General features: G+C 42.9%; 1 protein-coding gene across 3 annotated transcripts in view; it reads left to right on the top strand.

The window, feature by feature from the left end:
* Window positions 1-24392, top strand: part of LOC121569976 (rab11 family-interacting protein 4A-like) — an 89780-nt gene that overhangs the window by 3877 nt on the left and 61511 nt on the right. The window lies entirely within an intron of this gene.

Here is a 24392-nt window from a genome sequence, read left to right on the forward strand (position 1 = left end):
AACCGGGATTCGTCGGACAAGGTGATGTTTTCCCACTCCTCAAATGTCCAGTGTTGGTGATCGCGAGCCCACTGGAGCCGCTTCTTGTTTTTAGCTGATAGGAGTGGAATCCGGTGCGGTCGTCTGCTGCAATAGCCCATCCGTGACAAGGATCGATGAGTTTTGCGTTCCGAGATGCCGTTCTGCACACCACTGGAATCCGGTGCGCCGTTATTTGTCTGTTTGTGGCCCGCCTGTTAGGTTGCACGATTCTTGCCATTCTCCTTCGACCTCAACAAGCTGTTTTCGCCCACAGGTCTGCCGCTGACTGGATGTTTTTTGTTTGTCACTACGTTCTCGGTAAACCCTAGACACTGTCGTGTGTGAAAAGCCCAGGAGGGCAGACGTTTTTGAGATACTGAGTCGCTTAGGTCACTCGTTTCGTCCATTCTAACTTTCAGTAGAACAATAACTGAATGCCTCGATGCCTGTCTGCCTGCTTTATATAGCAAGCCACGACCACGTGACTCACTGTCTGTAGGAGATAACCATTTTCGTGAATGTACCTAATAAACTTTGTATGTATATCTATCTATCTATCTATCTATCTATCTATCTATCTATCTATCTATCTATCTATCTATCTATCTATCTATCTATCTATCTATCTATCTATCTATCTATCTATCTGTCTGTCTGTCTGTCTGTCTCTATCTCTCTCTCTCTCTCTCTCCCTCTCTCTCTCTATTGAAAGTCACATACAGTATATCTCCGATGTAATCCAATCTCCAGGTTGTGATGGCTCCAGCTGTTAGGCTAATGGGTTTGTGTAGCCTTGGTGCTAACGAGGAACATTTAACACAGGGTGAACACACACACACATAATGCTTTTCCTGTGTTTTTCACATTTCCTTCACAGATGCCAAGATGAGTAGGCCTAACATGTCTCTGTGTATAGGGCCTATGTGTGATGGCTTACATTCCAGATTCCACTAGTATGGAATGTAGTCGGCTATACAGTGGGGGAAAAAAGTATTTAGTCAGCCACCAATTGGGCAAGTTCTCCCACTTTTCTATGGGGTTGAGATCTGGAGACTGGCTAGGCCACTCCAGGACCTTGAAATGCTTCTTACGAAGCCACTCCTTCGTTGCCCGGGCAGTGTGTTTGGGATCATTGTCATGCTGAAAGACCCAGCCACGTTTCATCTTCAATGCCCTTGCTGATGGAAGGAGGTTTTCACTCAAAATCTCACGATACATGGCCCCATTCATTCTTTCCTTTACACGGATCAGTGTAAAAGCCCCAAAGCATGATGTTTCCACCCCCATGCTTCACAGTAGGTATGGTGTTCTTTGGATGCAACTCAGCATTCTTTGTCCTCCAAACACGACGAGTTGAGTTTTTACCAAAAAGTTCTATTTTGGTTTCATCTGACCATATGACATTCTCCCAATCCTCTTCTGGATCATCCAAATGCACTCTATAATGTACTGGCTTAAGCAGGGGGAAACGTCTCGCACTGCAGGATTTGAGTCCCTGGCGGCGTAGTGTGTTACTGATGGTAGGCTTTGTTACTTTGGTCCCAGCTCTCTGCAGGTCATTCACTAGGTCCCCCCGTGTGGTTCTGGGATTTTTGCTCACCGTTCTTGTGATCATTTTGACCCCACGGGGTGAGATCTTGCGTGGAGACCCACAGTTGATTTCTTCAAACCAAGCTGCTTACCTATTGCAGATTCAGTCTTCCCAGCCTGGTGCAGGTCTACAATTTTGTTTCTGGTGTCCTTTGACAGCTCTTTGGTCTTGGCCATAGTGGAGTTTGGAGTGTGACTGTTTGAGGTTGTGGACAGGTGTCTTTTATACTGATAACAAGTTCAAACAGGTGCCATTAATACAGGCAACGAGTGGAGGACAGAGGAGCCTCTTAAATAAGAAGTTACAGGTCTGTGAGAGCCAGAAATCTTGCTTGTTTGTAGGTGACCAAATACTTATTTTCCACCATAATTTGCAAATAAATTCATTAAAAATCCTACAATGTGATTATCTGGATTTTTCTTCCTCAATTTGTCTGGCATAGTTGACGTGTACCTATGATGAAAATTACAGGCCTCTCTCATCTTTTTAAGTGGGAGAACTTGCACAATTGGTGGATGACTAAATACTTTTTTCCCCCATAGGCTTTGTCAAATACATGTTGCATTCCCCCATTGACCCTACAGACACAGTTCAGTGCATCAGCACACTAACCAACACAGTGATATACCTATAGTAATTAGTGTCCTTCATGCCGATGAAGTGAAATTCCTCCTGGGAAATTACATTCTTTATGTCTTTCAAATGGGAGATGTGTGTGTGTGTGTTTGTATGTATGGGTGTGTGTTTGTATGGGTGTGTGTGGTGGCCAACTTGGTATTTCTCTTTGTACTTGATTAATCGAGATTAATGGTCCTGTTAATGCCAGTGAAGAGGTTGTGTTAATAGTTGTTAATAGCTTCCTGTTTATGCCAATGAAGATGTTGTGTTAATGGTTGTTACTAGCCTCCTGTTTATACCAGTGAAAAGGTTGTGTTAATGGTTGTTAATAGCTTCCTGTTTATACCAGTGAAGAGGTTGTGTTAATGGTTGTTAATAGCTCCCTGTTTATACCAGTGAAGAGGTTGTGTTAATGGTTGTTAATATTTTATACCAGTGAAGTGGCGCAGTGGTCTAAGGCACTGCATCGCAGTGCTAACTGTGCCACTAGAGATCCTGGTTCGAATCCAGGCTCTGTCGCAGCCGGCCGCGACCGGGAGACTCATGGGCGGCGCACAATTGGCCCAGCGTCGTCCAGGGTAGGGGAGGGAATGGCCGGCAGGGATGTAGCTCAGTTGATAGAGCATGGCGTTTGCAACGCTAGGGTTGTGGGTTCGATTCCCACGGGGGGCCAGTATAAAAAAATAATAAAATAAATAAATAATATGTGTTCACTAACTGTAAGTCGCTCTGGATAAGAGCGTCTGCTAAATGACGTAAATGTAAAAAAATGTAAATGTTGTGTTAATGGTTGTTAATAGCTTCCTGTTTATACCAGTGAAGAGGTTGTGTTAATGGTTGTTAATATTTTATACCAGTGAAGAGGTTGTGTTAATGGTTGTTAATATTTTATACCAGTGAAGAGGTTGTGTTAATGGTTGTTAATAGCTTCCTGTTTATACCAGTGAAGTGGTTGTGTTAATGGTTGTTAATATTTTATACCAGTGAAGAGGTTGTGTTAATGGTTGTTAATAGCTTCCTGTTTATACCAGTGAAGAGGTTGTGTTAATGGTTGTTAATAGCTTCCTGTTTATACCAGTGAAGAGGTTGTGTTAATGGTTGTTAATAGCTTCCTGTTTATACCAGTGAATAGGTTATGTTAGTGGTTGTTAATCAGCCAGGGAAGGTGATGTATTGAAGTAATAGAATCTCACGATGCATCCCAAATAGCACCCTATTCCCTATTGGCCCAGGTCAAAAGTAGTGCACTATAAAGGAAAAAGGATGCCATTTGGGACACAGACGTACCCGTTGGTGTTTGTACCAAGCTAATGTAGTTTAATTCGTTGATACATTCATTTGCTCTTTGGTTGATACAATTGTAATAAATAAAAAAAACATATCACAGCTGCCTAAATTGCTGATTGTGGCTTTAGTGGACTTATTGTTAGTGGACCGTTGAGCTAGCTTTGGGAAACTGTTGAAACTAAGTGAGTCTAATTCTTCACCGTTGAGCTAGCTTTGGGAAACTGTTGAAACTAAGTGAGTCTAATTCTTCACCGTTGAGCTAGCTTTGGGAAACTGTTGAAACTAAGTGAGTCTAATTCTTCACCGTTGAGCTAGCTTTGGGAAACTGTTGAAACTAAGTGAGTCTAATTCTTCACTGTTGAGCTAGCTTTGGGAAACTGTTGAAACTAAGTGAGTCTAATTCTTCACCGTTGAGCTAGCTTTGGGAAACTGTTGAAACTAAGTGAGTCTAATTCTTCACCGTTGAGCTAGCTTTGGGAAACTGTTGAAACTAAGTGAGTCTAATTCTTCACCGTTGAGCTAGCTTTGGGAAACTGTTGAAACTAAGTGAGTCTAATTCTTCACCGTTGAGCTAGCTTTGGGAAACTGTTGAAACTAAGTGAGTCTAATTCTTCACCGTTGAGCTAGCTTCGGGAAACTGTTGAAACTAAGTGAGTCTAATTCTTCACCGTTGAGCTAGCTTTGGGAAACTGTTGAAACTAAGTGAGTCTAATTCTTCACAGTTGAGCTAGCTTTGGGAAACTGTTGAAACTAAGTGAGTCTAATTCTTCACCGTTGAGCTAGCTTTGGGAAACTGTTGAAACTGAGTCTAATTCTTCACAGCCTTTAAGGTCTAATTCTTCACAGCCTTTAAGGCCGAGACTATCTGGTTGATTTTGATTGTTTCCCCATGCTTGATGATGTTGATGTAGGTATAGATGTATCCATTAATAAACCACAACACAGCAGACCAACAGCCTAGAAACTGAGTTATCTAGAGCATGACAAGTGACAACAACCCTTGTTTATCTCTGCTCTCTCTCGCGCTCGCTCTCTCTCTCTATCTGCTCTCTCAATTAAATTACATTCAATTCAAAGGGCTCTATTGGCATGGGAAACATATTTTTTTACATAGACAATAGACAATAAACAAAGGGGAAATAAACAATCAGAAATTAATAGTAAACATTATTGGTTATGTACAGTGTTGTAACAATGTGCAAATAGTTTGAAAGGGAAAATAAATATGGGTTGTATTTACAATGGTGTTTGTTCTTCACTGGTTGCCCTTTTCTTGTGGCAACAGGTCACAAATCTTGCTGCTGTGATGGCACACTGTGGTATTTCACCCAATAGATATGGGAGTTTATCAAGATTGGATTTGTTTCCAAATTCATTGTGTAATGTGAGGGAAATATGTGTCTCTAATATGGTCATACCTTTGGTAGGAGGTTAGGAAGGGCAGCTCAGTTTCCACCTCATTTTGTGGGCAGTGTGCACATAGCCTGTCTTCTCTTGAGAGCCAGGTCTGCCTACGGCGGCCTTTCTCATTAGCAAGGCTATGCTCACTGAGTCTGTACATAGTCAAAGCTTTCCTTAATTTTGGGTCAGTCACAGTGGTCAGGTATTCTGCCACTGTGTACTCTGTTTAGGGCCAAATAGCATTCTAGTTTGCTCTGTTTTTTTGTTAATTCTTTAAAATGTGTCAAGTAATTGTGTTGCTGTCCTGGGGCTCTGTGGGGTCGCAGTTACAGGTTCATCTCTCTGTAGGTGAGGGCTTTGTTATGGAAGGTTTAAGATCCCTTCCTTTTAGGTGGTTGTAGAATTTAATTGCTATTTTCTGGATTTTGATCATTAGTCGGAATCGTCCTAATTATGCTCTTATTCTGGTGTTTTACATTGTACACAGAGGATGTTTTTGCAGAATTCTGCATGCAGTCTGAATTTGGTGTTTGTCCCATTTTGCACGAATGACAAAGCCACTGTTGCTAAAGCGAAGTGAGATAATGACATCAACAATGATGGTGATGAAATATGACAAGATTATTTTACAAAAATGTATAGAAAAATATTAATATTAATGTGATAATCTATAAAGCCTTTTCTCTCTCTCTCTCTCTCTCTCTCTCTCTCTCTCTCTCTCTCTCTCTCTCTATCGCGCTCTCTCTCTCTCTCTCTCTCCCCCTCGCACTCTCTCTCTCTCGCTCTCTCTCTCTGCTGTCCTTTCCCAGTCTCTCTCTCTCTATGTCCAATTAGTAGGGTCTTAACTGGGACCCCCTCTGTTTGCCAGGCTAGGTGACCTTATTTCTAACGGGTCACTCATCATCAGGACCATGACCAGTCCCAAATGGCACCCTATTCCCTACACAGTGCACTACATAAGTACTATGGTCTAAAGTAGTGCACTAAATAGGGAATAGGTTACCATTGGATTCTGGTCTAAAGTAGTGCACTAAATAGGGAATAGGTTAACATTGGACTCTGGTCTAAAGTAGTGCACTACATAGGGAATAGGGTGCCATTTGGGCCATAACCAGTTTGCTTGTAATTGTCCACTCTGCTCTCTCCAGTTGAGCATGGGCCAGGAGAACTAGGGAACTAACAATGATTTCTCAGGTCGTTAAGCAGTAAGACTCAGGCACACCAACGCTAACGGAGCTCATTAGAATAATACCCAGCATGCTTTGCAATTGTTCATTTTTTACGTATACTCTGAGTGTACAAAACATTAGGAACACCTTCCTAATAGTCACACCCCCTTTTTGCCCTCAGAACAGCCTCAATTCGTCGGGGCATGGACTCTACAAGGTGTTGAAAGCGTTCCACAGGGTTGCTGGCCCATGTTGACTCTAATGTTGTGTGTCAAGTTTGGCTGGATGTCCTTTGGGTGGTGGACCATTCTTGATACGGGAAACTGTTGAGAGTGAAAACCCCAGCAGCGTTGCAGTTCTTGACACAGTCAAACCGGTGCGCCTGGCACCTACTACCATACCCTTTTCAAAGGCATTTACATTTTTATTTTATTTTTTACCCCTTTTTCTGTCCCATCGCTGCATCTCCCCTACGGACTCGGTAGAGGCGAAGGTTGAGAGACCATGCGTCCTCCGAAACACGACCCTGCCAAGCCACACTGCTTCTTGACACACTGCTCGCTTAAGCCGGAAGCCAGCCGCACCAATGTGTCGGAGGAAACACCATCCAACTGGTGACCGGGGTCAGCTTGCAGGCGCCCAGCCCGCCACAAGGAGTCGCTATAGCGTGATGAGTCAAGGAAATCCCGGCCGGCCAAACCCTCCCCTAACCCGGACGGCGCTGGGCCAATTGTGCGCTGCCTCATGGGTCTCCCGGTCACGGCCGGCTGTGACACAGCCTGGGATCGAACCCGGGGCTGTCGTGCCTTAGACCGCTGCGCCACTCGGGAGGCCCTGGCACTTAAAACTTTTGAATGGCACACATACACAATCACCCTCTGAATGGCACACATACACAATCCATGTCTCAATTGTCTCAAAGCTTAAAAATCCTTCTTTAACCTGTCTCCTCCCCTTCATCTACACTGATTGAAGTGGATTTAACAAGTGACATAAATAAGGGATCATAACTTTCTCCTGGATTCACCTGGTGAGTCTATGTCATGGAGACATTGTTCATAATGTTTTGTAAACTCAGTGTACATTTATATTTAGTTAATTTAGCTGATACTCTTATCACACCATAGTGCCATCAGACTTTTGATACCAAAGCAGGGGCCACAAAATGGTGAACCGCTATTAAAAATGGTATAGAAAACTATTTTGTATTTAGAAAATACTAATTACAGCTCTCTAAAGTATCTTGTTATTAAATACATTGGAGTGTAGTTCAGCCCAGTGTAATACAAATTACAAAATACTCAGCCGTAATTGAAATACATATTTCTAATACATGTAACAGAAATACTGCCTATCGTCATGGTTACACCTCTTCGTCTGGTTACACCTCTTCGTCTGGTTACAGTTCTCTGTATGGAGATCCCTGTGTAGGAACCTACAAGTACCTGGATGTGGCTTTCACCTGTGGCTAAACAATATCTTCTCTGAGGAACATAAAGACCAGAGACTTCTTGGATAACTTCCTCTTCATTGTCTGGTTACACCTCTTCATCTGGTTACACCGATGGACGTGTGATGTTGCCACTCTACTGTGTGTGTGTGTGATTCGGTGTGTGTGTGTGATTCGGTACGTGTGTGTGAGTGTGTAGAGTCTTACGAGGATCAATACTGTCTAATTGCATAGAACATCTGAGTTTACTCTGGTTTCATCAGCGCTAAGGGCTGTGTGTGCATGTGACGTGTGTGTGTGTCTGTCTGTGTGTGCGTGTATGTGTGTAAGTACGTGTGCGTGTGTCTGAGGAGTGTGTGATTAATGCATGACACAGTACAGTACTAAGCCTCAGTACAGCAAGTTGACATCTCTATTTAGGCTCCCTGATAAGGAGGATGCATAGCTCACTGTGTGTGTGTGTGTGTGTGTGTGAGAGAGAGTGTGCGTGTGTGTGATAATGTGTGTGTGTGTGAGTATATTTTAGAGAGCGAGAGACAATACAGAATGTGAACTATACTGATCCTACTATAGTGTTTCATACAGCTACTCTGCAGCAGTAGTGTCAGTCAAGTCGTGTTAGGAGCTGTACAGACCATGTGTACCAGATAAGAGACTGTGGCTGCCTCCCAGATGGCACTCTAGTCCCAGAACCTGTCATTGTTTGACAAAGGTCCTAAATAAACTGTGGCGTCCATGTTGGCTCTCCTCTGCCCTCAGGGAGCCCTGCTGGGGAAATCAAAATGTCACCATCAGCAGCAGCAGATCTGCACCGTAAACCACAATGGGTGAGGGTGGTGAGGAAGGGTGAGGGGGGTGAGGAGGGGGTGAGGGAGGGGTGATTAGGGGTGATGAGGGGTGGGGGGGGTGAGTAGGGGTGAGGAGGCGTGAAGAGGGGTGAGGGGGATTAGGAGGGGTGAGGAGGGGTGAATGTTGTTAGGAGGGGTGAGGGGGGTGAAGGGGGTGAGGATGGGTGAGGAGGGGTGAGGGGGTGAGGAGGGGGTTGGGAAGAGGGTTGAGGAGGGATGGGGAAAGACTAGTAAATACGAATAGTCTGGAGAATGGACAGGTGTACAGCAGGTAGACAGTAGAATAGTCTGGAGAATGGACAGGTGTACAGCAGGTAGACAGTAGAATAGTCTGGAGAATGGACAGGTGTACAGCAGGTAGACAGTAGAATAGTCTGGAGAATGGACAGGTGTACAGCAGGTAGACAGTAGAATAGTCTGGAGAATGGACAGGTGTACAGCAGGTAGACAGGAGAATAGTCTGGAGAATGGACAGGTGTACAGCAGGTAGACAGTAGAATAGTCTGGAGAATGGACAGGTTTACAGCAGGTAGACAGGAGAATAGTCTGGAGAATGGACAGGTTTACAGCAGGTAGACTGTAGAATAGTCTGGAGAATGGACAGGTTTACAGCAGGTAGACAGTATAATAGTCTGGAGAATGGACAGGTTTACATCAGGTAGACAGGAGAATAGTCTGGAGAATGGACAGGTTTACAGCAGGTAGACTGTAGAATAGTCTGGAGAATGGACAGGTTTACAGCAGGTAGACAGGAGAATAGTCTGGAGAATGGACAGGTTTACAGCAGGTAGACTGTAGAATAGTCTGGAGAATGGACAGGTGTACAGCAGGTGGACAGTAGAAAGCTGATCAAGGTTTGGTTCTGACCACAGAGTCAACAGTCTCTCTGTCAGTCAGTGATAGATTAGTTGTCAGTCAGTGATAGATGTGTTGTCAGTCAGTGATAGATGAGTTGTCAGTCAGAGATAGATGTGTTGTCAGTCAGTGATAGATGTGTTGTCAGTCAGTGATAGATGTGTTGTCAGTCAGTAATAGATGTGTTGTCAGTCAGTGATAGATTAGTTGTCAGTCAGTGATAGATGTGTTGTCAGTCAGTGATAGAAGAGTTGTCAGTCAGTGATAGATGAGTTGTCAGTCAGTGATAGATGTGTTGTCAGTCAGTGATAGATGTGTTGTCAGTCAGTGATAGGTGAGTTGTCAGTCAGTGATAGATGTGTTGTCAGTCAGTGATAGATGAGTTGTCAGTCAGTGATAGATGAGTTGTCAGTCAGTGATAGATGTGTTGTCAGTCAGAGATATATGAGTTGTCAGTTAGTGATAGATGAGTTGTCAGTCAGTGATAGATGTGTTGTCAGTCAGTGATATATGTGTTGTCAGTCAGTGATATATGTGTTGTCAGTCAGTGATAGGTGTGTTGTCAGTCAGTGATAGATGAGTTGTCAGTCAGTGATATATGAGTTGTCAGTCAGTGATAGATGAGTTGTCAGTCAGTGATATATGTGTTGTCAGTCAGTGATAGATGAGTTGTCAGTCAGTGATAGATGAGTTGTCAGTCAGTGATAGATGAGTTGTCAGTCAGTGATAGATGAGTTGTCAGTCAGTGATAGATGTGTTGTCAGTCAGTGATAGATGAGTTGTCAGTCAGTGATAGATGACTTGCCAGTCAGTGATAGATGAGTTGTCAGTCAGTGATAGATGTGTTGTCAGTCAGTGATAGATGTGTTGTCAGTCAGTAATAGATGTGTTGTCAGTCAGTGATAGATTAGTTGTCAGTCAGTGATAGATGTGTTGTCAGTCAGTGATAGAAGAGTTGTCAGTCAGTGATAGATGAGTTGTCAGTCAGTGATAGATGTGTTGTCAGTCAGTGATAGATGTGTTGTCAGTCAGTGATAGGTGAGTTGTCAGTCAGTGATAGATGTGTTGTCAGTCAGTGATAGATGAGTTGTCAGTCAGTGATAGATGAGTTGTCAGTCAGTGATAGATGTGTTGTCAGTCAGAGATATATGAGTTGTCAGTTAGTGATAGATGAGTTGTCAGTCAGTGATAGATGTGTTGTCAGTCAGTGATATATGTGTTGTCAGTCAGTGATATATGTGTTGTCAGTCAGTGATAGGTGTGTTGTCAGTCAGTGATAGATGAGTTGTCAGTCAGTGATATATGAGTTGTCAGTCAGTGATAGATGAGTTGTCAGTCAGTGATATATGTGTTGTCAGTCAGTGATAGATGAGTTGTCAGTCAGTGATAGATGAGTTGTCAGTCAGTGATAGATGAGTTGTCAGTCAGTGATAGATGAGTTGTCAGTCAGTGATAGATGTGTTGTCAGTCAGTGATAGATGAGTTGTCAGTCAGTGATAGATGACTTGCCAGTCAGTGATAGATGAGTTGTCAGTCAGTGATAGATGTGTTGTCAGTCAGTGATAGATTAGTTGTCAGTCAGAGATAGATGTGTTGTCAGTCAGTAATAGATGTGTTGTCAGTCAGTGATATATGTGTTGTCAGTCAGTGATAGAAGAGTTGTCAGTCAGTGATATATGAGTTGTCAGTCAGTGATAGATGTGTTGTCAGTCAGTAATAGATGTGTTGTCAGTCAGTGATAGATTAGTTGTCAGTCAGTGATAGATGTGTTGTCAGTCAGTGATAGAAGAGTTGTCAGTCAGTGATATATGAGTTGTCAGTCAGTGATAGATGTGTTGTCAGTCAGTGATATATGTGTTGTCAGTCAGTGATATATTGTGTTGTCAGTCAGTGATAGGTGTGTTGTCAGTCAGTGATAAATGAGTTGTCAGTCAGTGAAGATGTGTTGTCAGTCAGTGATAGATGTGTTGTCAGTCAGTGATAGATGAGTTGTCAGTCAGTGATAGATGAGTTGTCAGTCAGTGATAGATGTGTTGTCAGTCAGTGATATATGTGTTGTCAGTCAGTGATAAGTGAGTTGTTAGTCAGTGATAGATGTGTTTTCAGTCAGTGATAGATGTGTTGTCAGTCAGTGATAGATGTGTTGTCAGTCAGTGATAGATGAGTTGTCAGTCAGTGATAGATGAGTTGTCAGTCAGTGATAGATGTGTTGTCAGTCAGTGATATATGAGTTGTCAGTTAGTGATAGATGAGTTGTCAGTCAGTGATAGATGTGTTGTCAGTCAGTGATATATGTGTTGTCAGTCAGTGATAAATGTGTTGTCAGTCAGTGATAGGTGTGTTGTCAGACAGTGATAGATGAGTTGTCAGTCAGTGATAGATGTGTTGTCAGTCAGTGATAGATGAGTTGTCAGTCAGTGATAGATGTTTTGTCAGTCAGTGATAGATGAGTTGTCAGTCAGTGATAGATTAGTTGTCAGTCAGTGATAGATGAGTTGTCAGTCAGTGATAGATGTGTTGTCAGTCAGTGATAGTTGAGTTGTCAGTCAGTGATAGATGTGTTTTCAGTCAGTGATAGATGTGTTGTCAGTCAGTGATATATGTGTTGTCAGTCAGTGATAGATGTGTTGTCAGTCAGTGATAGATGAGTTGTCAGTCAGTGATAGATGAGTTGTCAGTCAGTGATAGATGAGTTGTCAGTCAGTGATATATGTGTTGTCAGTCAGAGAAATATGAGTTGTCAGTTAGTGATAGATGAGTTGTCAGTCAGTGATAGATGTGTTGTCAGTCAGTGATATATGTGTTGTCAGTCAGTGATATATGTGTTGTTAGTCAGTGATAGGTGTGTTGTCAGTCAGTGATAGATGAGTTGTCAGTCAGTGATAGATGAGTTGTCAGTCAGTGATAGATGAGTTGTCAGTCAGTGATATATGTGTTGTCAGTCAGTGATAGATGAGTTGTCAGTCAGTGATAGATGAGTTGTCAGTCAGTGATAGATGAGTTGTCAGTCAGTGATAGATGAGTTGTCAGTCAGTGATAGATGTGTTGTCAGTCAGTGATATATGAGTTGTCAGTTAGTGATAGATGAGTTGTCAGTCAGTGATAGATGTGTTGTCAGTCAGTGATATATGTGTTGTCAGTCAGTGATATATGTGTTGTCAGTCAGTGATAGGTGTGTTGTCAGACAGTGATAGATGAGTTGTCAGTCAGTGATAGATGTGTTGTCAGTCAGTGATAGATGAGTTGTCAGTCAGTGATAGATGTTTTGTCAGTCAGTGATAGATGAGTTGTCAGTCAGTGATAGATTAGTTGTCAGTCAGTGATAGATGAGTTGTCAGTCAGTGATAGATGTGTTGTCAGTCAGTGATAGTTGAGTTGTCAGTCAGTGATAGATGTGTTTTCAGTCAGTGATAGATGTGTTGTCAGTCAGTGATATATGTGTTGTCAGTCAGTGATAGATGTGTTGTCAGTCAGTGATAGATGAGTTGTCAGTCAGTGATAGATGAGTTGTCAGTCAGTGATAGATGAGTTGTCAGTCAGTGATATATGTGTTGTCAGTCAGAGAAATATGAGTTGTCAGTTAGTGATAGATGAGTTGTCAGTCAGTGATAGATGTGTTGTCAGTCAGTGATATATGTGTTGTCAGTCAGTGATATATGTGTTGTTAGTCAGTGATAGGTGTGTTGTCAGTCAGTGATAGATGAGTTGTCAGTCAGTGATAGATGAGTTGTCAGTCAGTGATAGATGAGTTGTCAGTCAGTGATATATGTGTTGTCAGTCAGTGATAGATGAGTTGTCAGTCAGTGATAGATGAGTTGTCAGTCAGTGATAGATGAGTTGTCAGTCAGTTATAGATGTGTTGTCAGTCAGTGATAGATGTGTTGTCAGTCAGTGATAGTTGAGTTGTTAGTCAGTGATAGATGTGTTTTCAGTCAGTGATAGATGTGTTGTCAGTCAGTGATAGATGTGTTGTCAGTCAGTGATAGATGTGTTGTCAGTCTCTGATAGATGAGTTGTCAGTCACTGATAGATGTGTTGTCAGTCAGTGATAGATGAGATGTCAGTCAGTGATAGATGCTTTTCTCTGCTGTTGCTGGGTGCACTACTCTGAGTAGTGTGTGCATGTGTCTATGTATTTGTGTGTCTGTGTGTGTGTATGTGTGTATGTGTGTGTGTGTGTGTGTGTGTGTGTGTGTGTGTGTGTGTGCACGCGCTTGTGTGCGTGAGTGCCGTGCATGCGTTCGTGCGTACGTGTGTGTGTGTGTGTCTCAATGTATGCAGCACCATTCACTCATCACATCCCTTTGATTTGTCTGGTGTTTATCTTAAAATGATGGATCAGCTGTTCCTTGCTGCTATCACCAATTCGCATGTTAGCCTGTTAGCCTTGTTCCTCTGGGCCTGGCTGTGTTAGATTAAGACATGTTTTGTGTTTGTTTTATCTGGTTTTTATCTTATAAGATCAATCAATTATCAATAGATTAGCTGTTCCTATCACCAATTAGCCCATTAGCTTGTTAGCTTGTTAGCCTGTTAGCTGGTCCTCTGGTCCTCTGGGAGTTGTTAGGGCTGTGTTTAATAAAGACATTTAAACAAATTAAAATGACTTGACAATGTACCAGATATATTAATTTGGATAAATTAATTGATTGATTGATTACTTGATTGATTTGTTGATCAATTGATTGATGAATTGATTGAATGATCTTTGTGTCTTTTCGAACACACTATTCATCCTCCATTCAGCCTCTTGTTTTGATGCAGGCAGTCTAGCTGGCCACTACTGTCTACAAAGTAGACATTAAAAAGCTGATTGGCATGACACAAAGCAAGAGAACATGACAGAATGACAGACTGCTATAAAGAGTCAGTGGTGAGGACTGAGGCAGAAGGTGTGTGACGATGAATCAAGCTTTTGTCAACAAGCTATGACTCACTCTCACACAGAGGGAGAGAGAGAGAGAAGGAGGAGAGAAAGAAAGAGAGGGACAGAGGAGAGAGACAGAAGAGAGAGAGAGGGAGAGAGAGAGAGAGAGACAGAGAGAGAGAGAGAGAGAGAATTGGTGATGACTATTCTCTCGGCAACATACAAACTCAGCAACATACAAACTCGCACGACCCTCCTCCTTCGGATCTTCGTCATTCACACCTTCCCCTCCTCTTTCCTCCTCCTCCTCCTCCTCCTCCTCCTCCTCCTCCTCCTCCTCCTCCTCTTCCTCATCCTCCCTCACTCTCTCTCCTCATCCTCCTCCTCCCTCACTCTCTCCTCATCCTCCTCCTCCCTCACTCTCTCTCCTCATCCTCCTCCTCCCTCACTCTCTCTCCTCCTCCTCCTCCTCCCTCACTCTCTCTCCTCTTCCTCCTCCGCCCTCATCTTCATATTCATGCTTATTCCTACACTACCCTCTCCTCCACCTCCTCCTCTCATCTTCTTCCTTCAACACCTCCTCTCTCCCGCTTTCCTTTCCTCGTCCTTTTCTCTCTCCCCGCCTCTCTCCTCCTCTCCTCTCCTCTCCTCTCCTCTCCTCTCCTCTCCTCTCCTCTCCTCTCCTCTCCTCTCCTCTCCTCTCCTCTCCTCTCCCTCTCCTCTCTCCTCTCCCCCCTCCTCCCCTCCAGCAGTACTACACTGAGCCTCCTCTCCTCTCCTCTCCTCCTCTCCTCTCCTCTCCTCCCTCCTCCTCTCCCTCTCCTCTCCCTCTTCCTCTCCTCTCCTCTCCTCTCCTTCCTCTCCTCTCCTCTCCTCTCCTCTCCTCTCCTCTCCATCATGGTTGTCATGTTTTTAGCGTGTCACAGTGAAAAGCCTGGATATGTTCTTCACAGACACACACTGTACCGCCAATAACACGTGTGTGTGCATGTGCCATGTAGCAACCCCCCCTCTCTCTTCCCTTCCTCGGCTCCCCCCCCTCTGGGCTCTCCTCCTGGTAGCCTTGGAGATCACACAACCCAGTTTTCTCTCTGTTCTCCCTGTTTTCTCTCTGTTCTCTGTTCTCTGTTCTCTCTGTTTTCTTTCTGTTCTCCCTGTTTTCCCTGTTTTCGCTGTTCTTTCTGTTCTCTGTTCTCTCATAGTTTAGTGGAATAGAGTTCAATGACATATAGGCTTTGTCCCAAATGGCACCCTATTCGCTATTCAGTGCACTACAGCCCCATATGAGCCCTGGTCTAAAGTAGTGCACTATATGGGGAATAGGGTGCCATTTGGGTCCCTCACATTCACTATATAACAATGAATAACAACAGTAATACCTACTGAGAGTCCAGTAGTATTTTTCCGGAGCTCTTCTACTAGAATGACACAGCAGTATTTACATTGTTGTTCACAGTAACACGCTGGTTTCAACAGTCCTTGTTTGACAGGGTTGTAATGTACTAGGGCCAGGCTATGTCTACAGTAGTCCTTGTTTGACAGGGTTGTAATGCACTAGGGGTTGTAATGTACTAGGGCCAGGCTATGTCTACAGTAGTCCTTGTTTGACAGGGTTGTAATGCACTAGGGGTTGTAATGTACTAGGGCCAGGCTATGTCTACAGTAGTCCTTGTTTGACAGGGTTGTAATGTACTAGGGCCAGGCTATGTCTACAGTAGTCCTTGTTTGACAGGGTTGTAATGTACTAGGGCCAGGGTATGTCTACAGTAGTCCTTGTTTGACAGTAGTCCTTGTTTTTTAACTTTTGGTGCCAACGAGAATGAGATAAGAAAGAAGTCAAGACGACTAGCTTGATTGAGTCTCCGCCATGTATATCTCAGTAGATCAGGATATTTAAGCCTCCATATATCTACTAGTTCTAATGTATCCATGACATTCACAATTTCCTTAAGAGCATGTGGGTGATTGTTTGTGGTGTGATTTCCTTTCCGGTCCATTGAGCTATTTAAAACAGTATTATAATCCCCCACCATAATAATATTGTCTTGAATTGCTTGCAGGGTTGATAATTGATTATCTATATTGTCAAAGAAGTGTGGATCATCATTATTTGGTCCGTAAATGTTAATGAGCCATATCTGTTTATTGTCCAATAACATATTTAAAATAATCCATCTACCTTGCGTATCTATTTGGACAATTTGCACATTCGGATCGAAATTACTATTAATTAATATCATCACCCCTTTTGAATTTCTTTGCCCATGGGAGAAGTATATTTCCACGCAACTTCATCTACAGTAGTCCTTGTTTGACAGGGTTGTAATGCACTAGGGCCAGGCTATGTCTACAGTAGTCCTTGTTTGACAGGATTGTAAGCCCTGGGCTTTGTAGTGTAGTGTAGTGTAGTTTAGTGTAGTTAGTAGTGTAGTGTAGTTAGTAGCGTAGTGTACTGTAGTGTGGTGTACTGCAGTGTAGTTAGTAGTGTAGTTAGTAGTGTAGTGTAGTGTAATATGGTAGTAGCCCTGGGCTTGTTACCGTAGTGTAGTTAGTAGTGTAGTGTGGTGTGGTGTAGTTATTAGTGTAGTGTAGTGTATTGTAGTTTAGTGTAGTTCGTAGTGTAGTGTAGTGTAGTTAGTAGTGTAGTGTAGTGTAATGTAGTTTAGTGTAGTTAGTAGTGTAGTTTAGTGTAGTTAGTAGTGTAGTGTAGTGTGGTGTAGTTAGTAGTGTAGTGTAGTGTAGTTAGTAGGGTAGTGTACTGTAGTGTGGTGTACTGCAGTGTAGTTAGTAGTGTAGTGTAGTGTAGTGTAGTGTAGTGTAATATGCTAGTAGCCCTGGGCTTTGCAACATAGTGTAGTGTAGTGTAGTGTAGTGTGTGTGTGTGTGTGTGTGTGTGTGTGTGTGTGTTTGTGTTTGTGTGTGTGTGTGTAGTGTAGTGTAGTGTAGTGTGTGTGTTTGTGTGTGTGTGTTTGTGGTGTGTTGTGTAGTGTAGTATAGTGTAGAATAGTGGAGTGGAGTGTGTGAGTGTGTTGTGTTGTAAATTGTCCTCAGCATCTAATGGTCAGCTGCAAGAGACCAGCAGTGAATATTTTATACCTCTTATGTAATCATAGTTCTCACTGTACATAGCCTGTGTGTGTGTGTGTGTGTGTGTGTCAGCGTGTGTGTGCGTGTCCTTTGAATATTAAATAGTTTAAAGAAGAGAGTGTAACTGTGTGATGCTTCAGCAGGCTGAAGAGAGCTCAATAAGGCTAAAGACCAACACTACCCTCAGCTTAACACCATACACTCTATACTGTGTGTGTGTGTGTGTGTGTGTGTTCGTGCACACGTGTTTGCATCCTTACTCGCACCAATATTCCACACAGGAACTCAGTGACACATATCAGAAGCTCAGTCACTGTGACAACCCTGAGTCTGTTCTTGCTTATCTTCTCAGCCAATGAAAGCTCAGCTACAAGCTGACACAGACAGAAGACTGACAGCTGGCGTTCTAAACCACAGAGACGTGTGACTGACAGCTAGCATTCTACAGATGAATTGATTGTCGCAGGGACACCAAAGCTATGCCATTCTCTACTTACCTGCTACACAGTATATTTAGCCCAATGATGTGTATAAACCCTAGATGACTGACAGGGAGCACTGTGTTGAAGTCACTGCACAGCCATTCTGGTACTCCTCCATTGTAAAACATATTTTGGAAGCTATAAAAATGCATGTATTAATATATACATTTGTTTTTGCCAAGTATATTCTATTACAGACACCTTAATGCATACTTTTAAATTCTATTATGTGAACTAAACATAAAAATGTAAATATATATTAAAACATATTACTTAAAGTATTTTTGTGGGAAGTATTAATGTTACTACCCACAACAACAAAGAAGAATACATGTCATTTTGTCCTTGAAATACTGTAGGACTGCTCCTTCTGGGACCAATATGGCGACCGGTGGCCTCATAGCCTCTAATTGGACAATACATAGCATCAGCAAACCAGGGTTTATACACATTATTGATTTAGCCTCAGGGAGAGTGAAATAATATTAAAATCAAATCAGATCAACGTAGCAGCAAGTCTCAGGATCCAGGATAACGTCTTTCACTAGAATTACCTCTCCTCTAGCTCCATCATACCTAGTAGGATATATACATCTATAACTACAACTAGCTCCTCCCTACACTAGTAGGAGATATACATCTATCACTACAACTAGCTCCTCCCTACACTAGTAGGAGATATACATCTATAACTACAACTAGCTCCTCCCTACACTAGTAGGAGATATACATATATCACTACAACTAGCTCCTCCCTACACTAGTAGGAGATATACTATCACTACAACTAGCTCCTCCCTACACTAGTAGGAGATATACATCTATAACTACAACTAGCTCCTCCCTACACTAGTAGGAGATATACATCTATCACTACAACTAGCTCCTCCCTACACTAGTAGGAGATATACTATCACTACAACTAGCTCCTCCCTACACTAGTAGGAGATATACATCTATCACTACAACTAGCTCCTCCCCTACACTAGTTGGAGATATACATATATCACTACAACTAGCTCCTCCCTACACTAGTAGGAGATATACTATCACTACAACTAGCTCCTCCCTACACTAGTAGGAGATATACATCTATCACTACAACTAGCTCCTCCCTACACTAGTAGGAGATATACATATATCACTACAACTAGCTCCTCCCTACACTAGTAGGAGATATACATCTATCACTACAACTAGCTCCTCCCTACACTAGTAGGAGATATACATCTATCACTACAACTAGCTCCTCCCTACACTAGTAGGAGATATACATCTATAACTACAACTAGCTCCTCCCTACACTAGTAGGAGATATACATATATCACTACAACTAGCTCCTCCCTACACTAGTAGGAGATATACTATCACTACAACTAGCTCCTCCCTACACTAGTAGGAGATATACATCTATAACTACAACTAGCTCCTCCCTACACTAGTAGGAGATATACATCTATCACTACAACTAGCTCCTCCCTACACTAGTAGGAGATATACTATCACTACAACTAGCTCCTCCCTACACTAGTAGGAGATATACATCTATCACTACAACTAGCTCCTCCCTACACTAGTTGGAGATATACATATATCACTACAACTAGCTCCTCCCTACACTAGTAGGAGATATACATCTATCACTACAACTAGCTCCTCCCTACACTAGTTGGAGATATACATCTATCACTACAACTAGCTCCTCCCTACACTAGTAGGAGATATACATCTATCACTACAACTAGCTCCTCCCTACACTAGTAGGAGATATACATCTATCACTACAACTAGCTCCTCCCTACACTAGTAGGAGATATACATCTATCACTACAACTAGCTCCTCCCTACACTAGTAGGAGATATACATCTATCACTACAACTAGCTCCTCCCTACACTAGTAGGAGATATACATCTATCACTACAACTAGCTCCTCCCTACACTAGTTGGAGATATACATCTATCACTACAACTAGCTCCTCCCTACACTAGTAGGAGATATACATCTATAACTACAACTAGCTCCTCCCTACACTAGTAGGAGATATACTATCACTACAACTAGCTCCTCCCTACACTAGTAGGATATATACTATCACTACAACTAGCTCCTCCCTACACTAGTAGGAGATATACTATCACTACAACTAGCTCCTCCCTACACTAGTAGGATATATACTATCACTACAACTAGCTCCTCCCTACACTAGGGAAGGGAGATATAGAGGAGTGTCCTCTATATCTAAGGCTCTCTTCAGATCCTCTCTTGTGTCCTCAGTGAATCTGAGACTTTCCTTAATACAGCCTCTCCTCTCCTTAGTGAATCTTAGACTTTCTTTAATACAGCCTCTCCTCTCCTCTCCTCTCCTCTCCTCTCCTCTCCTCTCCTCTCCTCTCCTCTCCTCTCCCTCTCCTCTCCCTCTCCTCTCCTCTCCCTCTCCTCTCCCTCTCCTCCTCCTCTCCTCTCCTCTCCTCTCCTCTCCTCTCCTCTCCTCTCCTCTCCTCTCCTCTCCTCTGTGAATCTTAGACTTTCCTTAATACAACCTCTCCTGCCTACACCAAGTAAGGGAGAAAACGTGCTCTCTCATCTAAATCTCTCTTCTTCTCTAAAGAAATAGAGGGGTGTCTCTGTCCTAACCCAACTCTCTCTCTCTAGATTCTCTCCTGTCTACACTAAGGAAGGGGAAGAAAGAGATGTGTTCTCTCACATAAGTCTCTCTCCTGTCTCCACAGTGAATCTTAGCTGTTCCTTAAGTTAACACCTCATGTCACAGCCAGACCCAGTTCTGTTGTACGGTGGATTAGAACAGTGATGCAGGCATTTACATCTGCTGAGAGCAATGGGGGAAAAAACACATTTATGCAAGTATCACCCCATTAGTGCAGTAAAGCTACAGTAGAGATGTCCACAGTTAGTAGTACCAGCTGCTTCCAGTGTAGTAAAGCTACAGTAGAGATGTCCACAGTTAGTAGTACCAGCTGCTTCCAGTGTAGTAAAGCTACAGTAGAGATGTCCACAGTTAGTAGTACCAGCTGCTTCCCGTGTAGTAAAGCTACAGTAGAGATGTCCACAGTTAGTAGTAGCAGCTGCTTCCAGTGTAGTAAAGCTACAGTAGAGATTTCCACAGTTAGTAGTACCAGCTGCTTCCAGTGTAGTAAAGCTACAGTAGAGATGTCCACAGTTAGTAGTAGCAGCTGCTTCCAGTGTAGTAAAGCTACAGTAGAGATGTCCACAGTTAGTAGTACCAGCTGCTTCCAGTGTAGTAAAGCTACAGTAGAGATGTCCACAGTTAGTAGTACCAGCTGCTTCCAGTGTAGTAAAGCTTCAGTAGAGATGTCCACAGTTAGTATTAGCAGCTGCTTCCAGTGTAGTAAAGCTACAGTAGAGATTTCCACAGTTAGTAGTACCAGCTGCTTCCAGTGTAGTAAAGCTACAGTAGAGATGTCCACAGTTAGTAGTACCAGCTGCTTCCAGTGTAGTAAAGCTACAGTAGAGATTTCCACAGTTAGTATTAGCAGCTGCTTCCAGTGTAGTAAAGCTACAGTAGAGATTTCCACAGTTAGTAGTACCAGCTGCTTCCAGTGTAGTAAAGCTACAGTAGAGATGTCCACAGTTAGTAGTAGCAGCTGCTTCCAGTGTAGTAAAGCTACAGTAGAGATGTCCACAGTTAGTAGTACCAGCTGCTTCCAGTGTAGTAAAGCTACAGTAGAGATGTCCACAGTTAGTAGTACCAGCTGCTTCCAGTGTAGTAAAGCTACAGTAGAGATTTCCACAGTTAGTAGTACCAGCTGCTTCCAGTGTAGTAAAGCTACAGTAGAGATGTTCACAGTTAGTAGTACCAGCTGCTTCCAGTGTAGTAAAGCTACAGTAGAGATGTCCATAGTTAGTAGTAGCAGCTGCTTCCAGTGTAGTAAAGCTACAGTAGAGATGTCCACAGTTAGTAGTAGCAGCTGCTTCCAGTTTAGTAAAGCTACAGTAGAGATTTCCTCAGTTAATAGTAGCAGCTGCTTCCAGTGTAGTAAAGCTACAGTAGAGATGTCCACAGTTAGTAGTAGCAGCTGCTTCCAGTGTAGTAAAGCTACAGTAGAGATGTCCACAGTTAGTAGTACCAGCTGCTTCCAGTGTGGTAAAGCTACAGTAGAGATTTCCACAGTTAGTAGTAGCAGCTGCTTCCAGTTTAGTAAAGCTACAGTAGAGATTTCCTCAGTTAATAGTAGCAGCTGCTTCCAGTGTAGTAAAGCTACAGTAGAGATGTCCACAGTTAGTAGTAGCAGCTGCTTCCAGTGTAGTAAAGCTACAGTAGAGATGTCCACAGTTAGTAGTACCAGCTGCTTCCAGTGTAGTAAAGCTACAGTAGAGATTTCCACAGTTAGTATTAGCAGCTGCTTCCAGTGTAGTAAAGCTACAGTAGAGATGTCCACAGTTAGTAGTACCAGCTGCTTCCAGTGTAGTAAAGCTACAGTAGAGATGTCCACAGTTAGTAGTAGCAGCTGCTTCCAGTGTAGTAAAGCTACAGTAGAGATTTCCACAGTTAGTAGTACCAGCTGCTTCCAGTGTAGTAAAGCTACAGTAGAGATGTCCACAGTTAGTAGTACCAGCTGCTTCCAGTGTAGTAAAGCTACAGTAGAGATGTCCACAGTTAGTAGTAGCAGCTGCTTCCAGTGTAGTAAAGCTACAGTAGAGATTTCCACAGTTAGTAGTACCAGCTGCTTCCAGTGTAGTAAAGCTACAGTAGAGATGTCCACAGTTAGTAGTACCAGCTGCTTCCAGTGTAGTAAAGCTACAGTAGAGATGTCCACAGTTAGTAGTAGCAGCTGCTTCCAGTGTAGTAAAGCTACAGTAGAGATGTCCACAGTTAGTAGTACCAGCTGCTTCCAGTTTAGTAAATCTACAGTAGAGATTTCCTCAGTTAATAGTAGCAGCTGCTTCCAGTGTAGTAAGGCTACAGTAGAGATGGCCACAGTTAGTAGTAGCAGCTCGTATCTGTATCACTATATAACAACATAGTTAGTGTGTTTGTGTTTATAACAGTGTTGATATATTCATCTCCCCTGGTAGCACATGGAATAGGGATGGACCTGACCCTGTGTGTGTGTGTGTGTGTGTGTGTGTGTGTGTGTGTGTGTGTGTGTGTGTGTGTGTGTGTGTCTGTCTGTGTGTGTGTGTGTGTGTGTGACGGACCTTGAGGGGAATAGACTGTTATAAATCACACTTTAGTCTCCGTAGGGAGTGAGTGAATGGCACAGAGGGCACTGTAGCTGTGTGTCTGTCTGTGTGTGTGTGTGTGTGTGTGTGTGTGTGTGTGTGTGTGTGTGTGTGTGTGTGTGTGTGTGTGTGTGTGTGTGTGTGTGTGTGTGTGTGTGTGTGTCTGTCTGTGTGTGTGTGTGTGTGTGTGTGTGTGTGTGTGTGACGGACCTTGAGGGGAATAGACTGTTATAAATCACACTTTAGTCTCCGTAGGGGAGTGAGTGAATGGCACAGAGGGCACTGTAGCTGTGTGTCTGTCTGTGTGTGTGTGTGTGTGTGTGTGTGTGTGTGTGTGTGTGTGTGTGTGTGTGTGTGTGTGTGTGTGTGTGTGTGTGTGTATGTGTGTGTGAGTTATGGCTGTGCTTAGCTATGCCCTGTAACAGTGCTCTACTGAAGGAAGATCTACTCATGGTTTTCTAAAGCTAACCAGTTAGCTTCACAATCCAGCTCAGGTTTCATCTGTACTACGACGGTGGATATTGCTCATCCGCCTGCCGCTAACTCTAGCAGGTTTGTAACTGCGTGTGCAGTCTATGGTGTGAAATAGGCATTTAGAAGTGTCGTCTTTATTTGATTACTTATCGTTCATGTCGTCTCTGGTGTGCTTTGGTGTGCTTTATCAATGCACAAGCACCTTTTTCCCCACCATCAATATTTATTTTGTTTATTAAGTCATTCAAAAGTGTTACATTTCATGAAGTTTAAAATGCATTCTGTCCTTATTAAGTGTGTAATGTGATATATTTTAACATTACCATTTTTTTCACACAAAAAAAACATTTGATTTATAAAACATTTAACCAGTCGTCTTCCTCAAATGAAGTGGAGGATTACACAATCTTTGCAAGAGGGAGGGAATCTGATTTCATTGATCCTCATCTCGTGGCTCAGTTAGCTCTGAGTTAGTCTGCCCCGGAGCAGGATTCGTTGCCATAGAAATGTACCTGGCTAAAAGGTGAGCCACTTTAATATGACCAGTTATCCCGAGTTGAACTCAGAGTTGACCAAAGTCACCTCGCTAATTCCTCCAACCTGCTTTGTAGGATAGCCCTCTGTATGACAGATGATGACAGGGAAGAAAGTGCTGTCTGTGTACACAGCAATGTTCTCTGTCAAGAGAAAAAACTAACTTCTGAATGATGCAAATTGACAGATAGAGTGACAGATAGATTGACAGATAAAGGGACAGATAGAGGGACAGATAGATTGACAGATAAAGGGACAGATAGAGGGACAGATAGAGGGACAGATAGAGTGACAGATAGAGGGACAGATAGACTGACAGATAGAGGGACAGATAGCGGGACAGATAGAGTAACAGATAGAGTGACTCTTGTGGATGTCTATTATTTTAATACTACAGATATGTTAATGACATCATCAGGGCTGTTTGAAATGTCATGTGATGCTACTTTAAATGGTTGGCAGCTGAATCTCAACTCAGACTTTGGTGTTAATTATTTACTGA

The sequence above is a fragment of the Coregonus clupeaformis genome, chromosome 7 (assembly GCF_020615455.1).
Source record: "Coregonus clupeaformis isolate EN_2021a chromosome 7, ASM2061545v1, whole genome shotgun sequence".
Classification (NCBI taxonomy): Eukaryota; Metazoa; Chordata; class Actinopteri; order Salmoniformes; family Salmonidae; genus Coregonus; species Coregonus clupeaformis.